We start from the raw sequence: 9,470 nt of genomic DNA, 5'->3' as shown, positions 1-9,470 counted from the left end.
TCTGACATCCCAGCACTATTCCTGTTTAAAGGGAAGTCATCCTGCAGTGCACCCTCTCTCACAACTGTCTGTTAAAAGGTAACATGCACAATGTTATTCAATTATTCTGAATTTATATTGTAAAAAAAATCAATTTTACCCAGACTCATCACACAATGCACATGACTTATGTGAAATCATCCAAAAAGGTTTTGTGTTTTGCTCTTGAGGCAAAGTGCCTCTGAGGTCGTGACAGCAGGTCACCTCGGCACCGGAGTGGCCATCAGTGCCACACAGAGGGACAATAACATGAAATCGGCTGTCAGCACAGGTGCATGGAAACTGGTCTCACGCACAGAGAGAAAAAACAACACAGATCAAAATACTGCTCAAAAACTCAGATTTGAGTTCTGTATCTACAAATCTTAGATGTTAATCCTGTACAAAATCCACACTGGTCAATGGCAGGAAAGACTTATTTCATAAGATTTAAATAATGCACTACATAATCTTGGAAATCCCTTTGTTTTCTATATCTTAATTTTTTGATGCATGTAGATATCTTTGTTTTCCAAGAAAATGTATGAAATCTGAAGCATGGTCCTGGTGGCAAATTAGTTTTTAATATTTAGGTGATATTCATCAAGAAAACACATTAAATGTGCTTTTTTCCTGCAGTGATATTGACTAAGCACAGCATAGAGAAATCAAGCAGTTCCCTGGATGCAGTGAGAATGTGAGAATGTGTACTCGGTATGGCGCACAAGGTCATGTTAAGATAAAAATACCGAGTAGCCTTTTATGGGTCATCTTTTGAGTCAAGCCTGACACTTGATGAAGTGATCCTTGTGCATTACACAAACACTTTCACACAGTTCTTTCAAAATGCAATAGTTTAAATTTTTTAAACTTTTGTTTTCACAAATGTTAGTATGTCATATATATATATCACTGTACAGGGGGATAAATCTTAAATCCAGTTACACTTTTAATAGATGAGAGAGATAGTAATTTAATCACATTTCACACCCACGAAAAGTGCTTATGATCAATTAATCTCTCAAAAACACAAAAATGCAAGATTAAGAATCTCCTGAGAGAAAATATTTGCAAGGACAACTTTAAGCAAGTAGTAGATGTAGAAATCTAATTTGATACTGTAACTATAACAATTTAAATTATTATTCTGTAAAAGTTCTGCTGTTTATTGGACATGATAATGCTTTGGGACAACACCGAGAAGCACTCAGCAACTGTCCCCTTAACGTGGGCCAAATAGCAGACATGCCATATGCATCCAGGCATTCTGTATCACACTTTTCATTGCATCCTCTAAATAAATCTTGCCCTCCTCACTTGACCGGCCAAGAATAAAAACGGGAGCACACACACACACCATTGGGTGTAACTATAGAAACAAACACACCAAGCTTTTTATACTCTGTTACTCCTGGATTTCACTCACATTCTTCGCACAGTGCAGAAGTGCACTGCAAAGATATCAAGACCCGTGAACTGAAACATCAAATATGTATCATGAAAATGCAAATATTGACTCTGAGCTACATGAGAAATTAAACTACCTCTCCAGCTTTAGGTGATCACTTCATACGGAAAGGAATACAGCTACTAAATGCATCTCTTCATTAAGCCATTAGCTTGACTTTGTCAAGTTTGGATATCAAAGACATGACATGCCTTTAATGAGGGTCTAAGGTAAACAGAGCGAGGAGTTGGGTCGAGGCCAGGTCCTGCTTCCCTGGATCAACTCTTCATCCAGGGGGCAGCCCATGATGACAGCAGGCAGTAATGAGCTTATGATAAATGGAAAACAAAGCCCAAGTGGATCTTTTGGCTGTATCTCTGACAACCGCACAGACAAAAGACAGGATTTGCTTTCTTTTCTCCTGGTGCAGTTGTTGCGTCTGTCAAGATTCAGATCTTCATAACTTGCATTAGGCTTTGTAGAAAGATATTTTCTGTAAATAAAGTACATAACTTTCATACTTCCATGTTTCAGCACATCAATTATGTGGCTGTATCTCTATTTAGCTCTGGAGATAAATCTGTCCACCACTTGACCAAAATATCTCAACAACTATTGGATGGATTGGCATGACATTTGGTACAGACATTCATGTACTCCTCAGGATGATTTTTTATAAGTTCAGGGATTCAGGGCTGCTTTGAGTGACAGCCTGTCTCCTGATAGTGTCCTCGGCTTCTCAGTCAGATCCACTCCTCGCACCTCCACAGCACCAGCCTCTTGGCCTAATATGGCCACATCTGGAAAAATCAAGATGGCAACAGCCAAAATGCCAAACTCAAGGCTTCAAAACACCAGTCCTCAAACCACTGGGTGACGCCATGGTAGCTACGTCCAAAATTTTTACAATGTTGCACACCTATAAGGTTTCGTAACTGCATCTTGCAAGGTTGTGACTTTGTCACATTGACAAAAATCTGTCCACAGACAAACAGACAGACAGTAGAGACAATACCAACCGTAGCAACGCTGTCCCGGCCAGGAAACATGCCACAACCGATCACACTGACAGAGGCTTTGATGGATGTTTTCCTGTTTTCAAAGGCATCAGTTTTAATCCTCATGCTTCACATTCTGAGCGTGTCCATAACGCTTATCACTCGAGAGCATCTCAACCATTCATACAGCTGATGAAAAGCTCAGTCCAGCTGTGCAGGACATTTGATGTGTGTCACTGATAGAGTGTGTTTGTGCCTCCAGACAATACAGAAGGTCAGCTGCAGGTAGAGGTCTGCAGCATCAGAACTACTGAACATGCACAACTGCTACTTCCACATGCAGCTCAATAAGTGTGCATAAATACGATATATTCCAGCTTTCTAATAGGAGAATAACTGCTCAATAGAAACGAACAAACACACAGATATGTCAAGGATATTTGCATGAGTTCAGATCTTCCTCACTATCTTGATACATCATCAAGTAAAAAACAAAATCTCATCTTCCTGCATCGAGCATTTCACATTTTATCATTTTCGTGTGCTGCGATAAAGCAGAGGACAAGAAAAACCAGATTACAAACCAGCTTACAATTGATCATCATGCCACGAACTTGACTTTGCAAATGCCTTCAAATTTACTCAGTCCACTTCTGATGCAGTTCATCATTGTACTTCACGTTTTTAAGAGGAGATTAATGTTATATTCCTGGACGGTAGTGGAATGTAGCTAACAACATTTATTCAAGTACTGTTATTAAGTACAAATTTGAGGTACTCTTGTTTTAAACACATGCCACCTTCTACTTCTTCTACACTTTAGAGGTAAATATTGTACTTTTACTTCACTACAATTATTTGATAACTTTAGTTGTCTTTTACTTTACTTTATAAAGATTTTGATTACCATTTAAGTCAGTTTTCATGCAAAAACATTTTATTGTTCCAACTAATCAAATGAGAATTTGCTTTTTTCCTTTGAATACTTTGATTTATTAGGCCCTAAACTGATAACATTTTTTTACATTGAGCACTTTTACACTTAAATGTTTTCCCAATTACACTTTCATAAGTAACATCTTTAATGTTGGACTTTTACTAGTAACAGAGTATTTTTGAAGTGTGGTTTTAGTATTTTCACTTAAGGAAATACATCCTCCACCACTGCTCCCAGGAAAAGTAGCTCTGAAAGCAACAAGCAAAACGATGCAATGCACTTTTTATTTAGATGGATACTCTTATTGAAATGATTCAAAATTTTACATTTTACTCAAAACTACTGTTCACTGGGCTAGATGTTAACGCAGGCTACCTTCAGATGCTGTCTGAAAAAAATACACAGAATGAGATGATATATAGAGGAGATACAGAGATATTGGTGATTGATGTGATGTTTGTGTGTGTGCATCGATCGTATGTGTCACTCAGTATGTTTGTTGTTGCTTCTCTCTGTATGTTTTCTTTCGCTGACCTCTCTTGCAACAGAGATCTCAAGTAGCTCAGGAAAGTACCTCCGACAGATTCTTTGAAAACATGCTATGACGTCAGAGACGCGGCTCACCCCTGATAAACTTCTTGTCTCCTTAGAATAGCAGAAGAAGATCGCCCTTACATTCTCTTCACTACGCACTAGCATCCCAATCATCTTGCCTGTTGTAAATATACACAGCGTATAAATAGAGGATACTGAGACCTGAGACATTTGGATCCAGTTCCGGGGAGGAACAGGTTTGTGTTCTGCTGCACTGGATGATTTGGTGCAGGGTGTCCATGACTGCGGTCAGGTTTGAGGGGAGCGCGCACAAATTTTAGATCCGCTCCTGCCGTCACTGCTGCACCGCAGGCTCAGTGCAACATTTCATCTGCTCAATGTTGGATTAAAGCATCCTGCGGGCAGATTGATATAGGCCGGAGCTATCATTTGTATTTAAAGAAGAGCGGAAGCCCTTAGAAACAGGCTGGATATAGCAGCTGGATCAGACCCAAACACCGGGCAACACAACGCTGTAGAAGGAAATTATAAAAATATTATATGGCTCATGAAGTTAAAGAGATCCATATATATAGGCATGTCTTTCAGTGATGAGCTGAAAACTAACACAGCAGTTAATTGTGCTTTATTGTGTGTTAAATAGCTGAAACTGTTTTATCTTAACCACACTGAATAAAATCAACCAAATAGCATCATGAAAATATGAATTGTCCTCCATTCAAGTCTCTATTTAGCACCAATAATGACCTTATCTCTACTACTGGGCAACACTGGTTCCAAAATCAGAAATTTGGCGACTGACCCAGGAATGTGTGCAGCACAGTGTCGGGGGATTCCTGTCTTTTAACGCTGTCACTTTGAACTAAATGTGTTTGCACCTGGAGCTCATGTTTGGACTTACAGTAAAACGAGTCGGGCGATCTAAAGAAACGGTGAAAGTCAGCAGGGAAGCAGCAGAGGTACAGTATGACGGACACATGATAAATGACCTTATAACTATTTTCCTCAGGTCAAAGGAGCACCTGTGTTAACCTGTGAGTTATGTCCATGTTTCAGTAGGTACCAGAATGTACTGTCTCAGAAACTTGCGACAAACATTTGTGGATGTACATTGTCTAGGGTTACATGTGTTTTTTTAAGGTTTGTTTGGTATGTTAGCAAAAAGCTTTTTATGAAATATCTAATAAAACAGCAACACGAACAAAAAAAAACAAACATCATTTATGTCTTGGCCTGTCTACTTTTGTTTTGTTCAGCTTCTTTCACTCCTTAAATCCATCACTTTTGTGTCACTTATTAATGTGGTTGGTAAATTTTGACAATTGCTGTAATTCTGAGGCCAAAACCACTTAACATCATGCAATTAAATTCCTTCTAATATTAATAATGTCAAAAACATATTGTACAAAGGTAAAATACTTGTTTTAATACATTCAATGGACATCACATTATAGCAATTTTCCACCATTATAACTACTTCTACTGAATGGAAACGGCATGACTAAAGCAAAATGCAGCATCTACAATATAACATTGCATCCTAAACTGATACAAAGGCACTGACTCAAATCTGACAATCCTATAATGTCATGTGCGTTTTTATATTATTCTTAATATATTTCACACGTTTGTACCAAAATTTGACAAAGAAACATAAAAAAGTCTATATTTTAAGGATATCTTCTGTTGGGGAATATGCAGTGAATCGACAAAGCCAATGCTAATATTTACACTTTGACTGCATTATAACACTATTTATCTATTTACATTATTTAATAACCTAAGATGACTTATAACTTAAAAAGCTTTCGTACCGTATTGTAAAACTGTACCAGTAACACTTTACTGTAAGTCCCCCTATTTAAGCAGTTTACCCATATTCAGTTAGTTTATAACTCACTGCATTATAATTTAGTTGTATGACATTATAAGGACAATTTTAAGTGCTTATTAATGTACAGTATTTGCAAGCAATTGTTACTTCTCCTATAAATATTATTTTATATTATTACAACTGTGCTTTATTACTTAAAATCCGCAGGAAGAGTTTTATTTGTTGACATTAAATACATTAGTAAATGCATATATTTGCTTATGACTTCATTATAGCATGTTACAAACTATTTTAATTGTTTTATTTAACATGTTTTTTTTCATTTTGGGGGGCAATTTTATGCCTCATTGTTATGTTGACAAAGACATGAAAGGGGAGAGAGAGTGGAGGTCCTGAAGCAAACCCGGACTCAGAATGTGCTTTACCCAGCGAGTTATGAGGAAACTAAATGCTAAAGTAAATAGGGAGGACTTGAAATAAGGTGTTACCATAGTACCAAAAATAATAACATTTAGTCTACAAATCAGTATGTAAAATACACAAATTCAGTTATCAGTAAAACATTTCTAAAGCTGAGCTCAGCTGACGTTTAACTTTAAAAAAAGCTGCTGTGTTACAAGAAATTTGTTTCAAACCGCGAGGTGACTACATTTAGCACGCAGTATGAACAGACGTGTCCTTTTCCACTGCGGTCGCTTCTTCAAACTGAAAGAGAGAAAAAAAAAGCACAGAACAATGAGAACAATGTATCCTGTCCCACACTCGCACGTCCTGCAATCACCTGCTTTTTCCTCCTGTAACTTCTGCTTTGGCCAAGTTTATGTGACCTTTGCCATGACTTTTGACCTCTATGGAGAAACATCTGTTTGAGGGAAAGGATAGCCGACGTAATCCTGCCCCACATCTATTGATGTGATTTATGTTTTACCGTTAAGCGGCTGCAAAAAAACAAAGTAGTCACTGAATGCTATGTGACATCAGAACAGTGAGGGTAAATCTTTGGATTTATTCAAATGTTTAAATAAATACAGTACTGTGCAAAAGTCTTAGGCCACCCTAAACTTTGTTATTTTGGCAGGGTTACAATGATCAAATATATTTATTTTCTCAATAGTCCCCTTAACGAAAATACAACAAGAGCATGCATGAAATATGTATACAGTATTAAAACTGCAAATATTTCAGAATAAAACAACTTTAATGGGCTAAAGTTTGAAGTATTTAGTGTGACCTCTCTCAACTTAGCATGTCTTGAACTCTCTTGGGTAGACAATATGAGATTAAGAATACCAATTTTCTGGTATACCAGAAGATTTTTTTAAAAATAAAACTTAGTCTGCCCAAAAGAGTTCAAGAGGTGCTACATGCAGGGAGGTCACACTTAACATTGATTCCAGTCTAAAGAAGCCATTTTGTTCTGACATTTTTGGTCTTTTAATGCATTGTGCATGTTCTCTGTATTCTTTTTTTTATTTCACAAAGAGACTGAGAAATAAAAACATATATATCCTCAGTGTAACTTTGCTAGAAGAACAGATTTATGCTGGTCAAAGACTTCTGCACATTGCTGTACATAAATACAAATTTCTATCACTTTTTACCCTTTACAGCCTTCAGCTAAAAACCACTGCCAATATTTTCCACAGGTGTAAAGGCCAACTGTTTATTGCACTTTGACAATCATTCAAACAGCACAGCAGTTAATCTGAACTGCATCCAGTATAAAGGAGTTTAGTTTTGGACCTGTGAATACTGGGGCTCAGGTTGCAGGTAAGACTTCACATTGATCTTAGTCTATGCAGCTATGCTGAGCCACAGGGAAAGATAGGGATCTGTGGAGACCAGTTAGCCACTATAGTGAAACCTGGCTGCTGAGAGATTCGACATTCCAGGGGGGATTTAGTTGTGTGGACGAAAATGCTCAACTGAATCCTAAGTAAGGATGTTCACCCTTTTCGGTCACCCGCAAGCAGAAAACTGGTACTCGGGTTAAACAATGACACTTTGTGTGAACAATTTTTGAGGTTAAGTTAGTTTGTTTGTGTGTCTTCTACCTAATTTCACATCTCATACAAGACGTTTCTAATAGCCCTTTGTGAAAGGAAAGAAATAAAGGTTAGAAATAGACTGTCAAACAATTAATTCTTGAAATCCCAATTAATTGCAGTTTCAGTAGTTAATCGTAATGAATCACATTTCAGTCAAATGTTTTCAATTCCATTATTTTGCATTTCAAAACAGCTATGAAGTCCATATTGACAAGGTAAAACAAGTCAAACCAGATTGTCATAATTAGGAATCAAATGACAGCAAAAAACTGCATGGGACTAGTATTTAGTGGGCATGTCTGTTAAGGGCAGACTCATGGGTACCCACAGAACCCATTTTCATTTACATATCTTGAGATCAGAGGACCCCTGTGAAATAGCTATGCTGTTTTTCCATTGCCAAAATATAGCCTTTATAGTGTTATTGATACCACTTGGAACCTCAGGTCTTCTAGTTTTATATGATACCAGTATCATCACTCTAGCTTTAAAACTCAGCCCAGTACAGCCTCTTAAAGACAGGAATGTTGGCCGGCGATAAATGCTAAAACAAACAAAAAAACAAACAAACCGCTAAAAGCTCTAGTTAAAAATCAAAAGTTACTTCTTTAAATCTCCACAGCTGAAATTATATCGTGTGTCATTGAAGTGAACTTGTGCGTAATTTGTGAAGTGATGAATGTGTTTATTGCGGCTGTTACCGTGAAAAGGGGCGTGCACAAAAACAGAAGTCAGAACAACTGGAGCGATAAAATGCACCGGACCAGATGGATTGATCACTCCAAGGTTAAGTGTCCTGAACTAAAATGAGGGATGTTGTATGTGGCAAAACACAATGCAAATTTATGGCTAAGCTGTAAATAATCTGCACAAAGAATTTCATGGAAATAAGTAAAAATAATGTATAAATCATTATGTTCAAGTAATGCAGCTACAAGTGAACAAATTGTGTCTGAGCTTAAGATGCTGCTCACAATACTGTTAAATGAGTTTTAACATTTTTAGCAGCTTTCATTGAGCATTGTCTGAGATTCCACCTGTGTTGTCTTTAAACTGAATGATGAGAGACAGAGACGTAATAAAGCCACAGTGTTAGTCTGACAGTTTGACACTGCCTGAGGAATGTGGAGTCGATGCCGGAGGCAATACCAGCAGGTGAATGAATGTCCGTCTGTCAGCAGGCCTCCTGATCACAGCAGCTCTACCAACTGCACAAAGCCTGGCCAGGAATGTCTGAACCAGTCTGGAGAGGACAACAGGAGAGGAAACTGTCCCTACAACCGTAGACCTCATAGGGTTTGGAGTCACAGGTCATTAAAAGAGTCAGCTGCTCTGGGATCTGGGCATGTGGCCACAGAAGTGGTGCTCTCTTTCTGCTGTGTTCATTGTTTGAGAGCAAATTTAAGCTGATAATCGATCAGTTGATAAATAAATGGCTTTTTATATTGGTTGTTCAGCGGCGTCCCCAGACTTTTATCCATGGGGCGGTCACATGGGGATACTATAAATCTTGGGGTGGCACAACAAAACCAAAAGTCATAACAGAATTTTCAACACATTTCCGAAGTCGATAAATAGCGCTGCTCTCTCAGTGCTTTCAGCGTACGAGTATGACGCCAAAAGCTACCTTCTG

At 37.9% G+C, this 9,470-nt stretch overlaps 1 protein-coding gene across 3 annotated transcripts in view; it reads right to left on the bottom strand.

Moving 5' to 3' along the window:
- Positions 1-5,355: 5,355 nt before the first annotated feature.
- LOC121942032 (uncharacterized) overlaps positions 5,356-9,470 on the bottom strand; it is a 75,276-nt gene continuing 71,161 nt past the window's right edge. For all 3 annotated transcript variants that reach the window (XM_088075903.1, XM_042485103.2, XM_042485105.2), the window contains one exon: positions 5,356-6,494. The gene's annotated coding sequence lies outside the window, so the exon portion shown is untranslated. The remainder of the gene's footprint in view (positions 6,495-9,470) is intronic.

This window comes from Plectropomus leopardus, chromosome 3 (genome assembly GCF_026936395.1).
Source record: "Plectropomus leopardus strain MGB_pleo_1.0 chromosome 3, ASM2693639v1, whole genome shotgun sequence".
Lineage (NCBI taxonomy): Eukaryota > Metazoa > Chordata > Actinopteri > Perciformes > Serranidae > Plectropomus > Plectropomus leopardus.
This window is presented reverse-complemented; position numbering and strand designations above follow the sequence as displayed.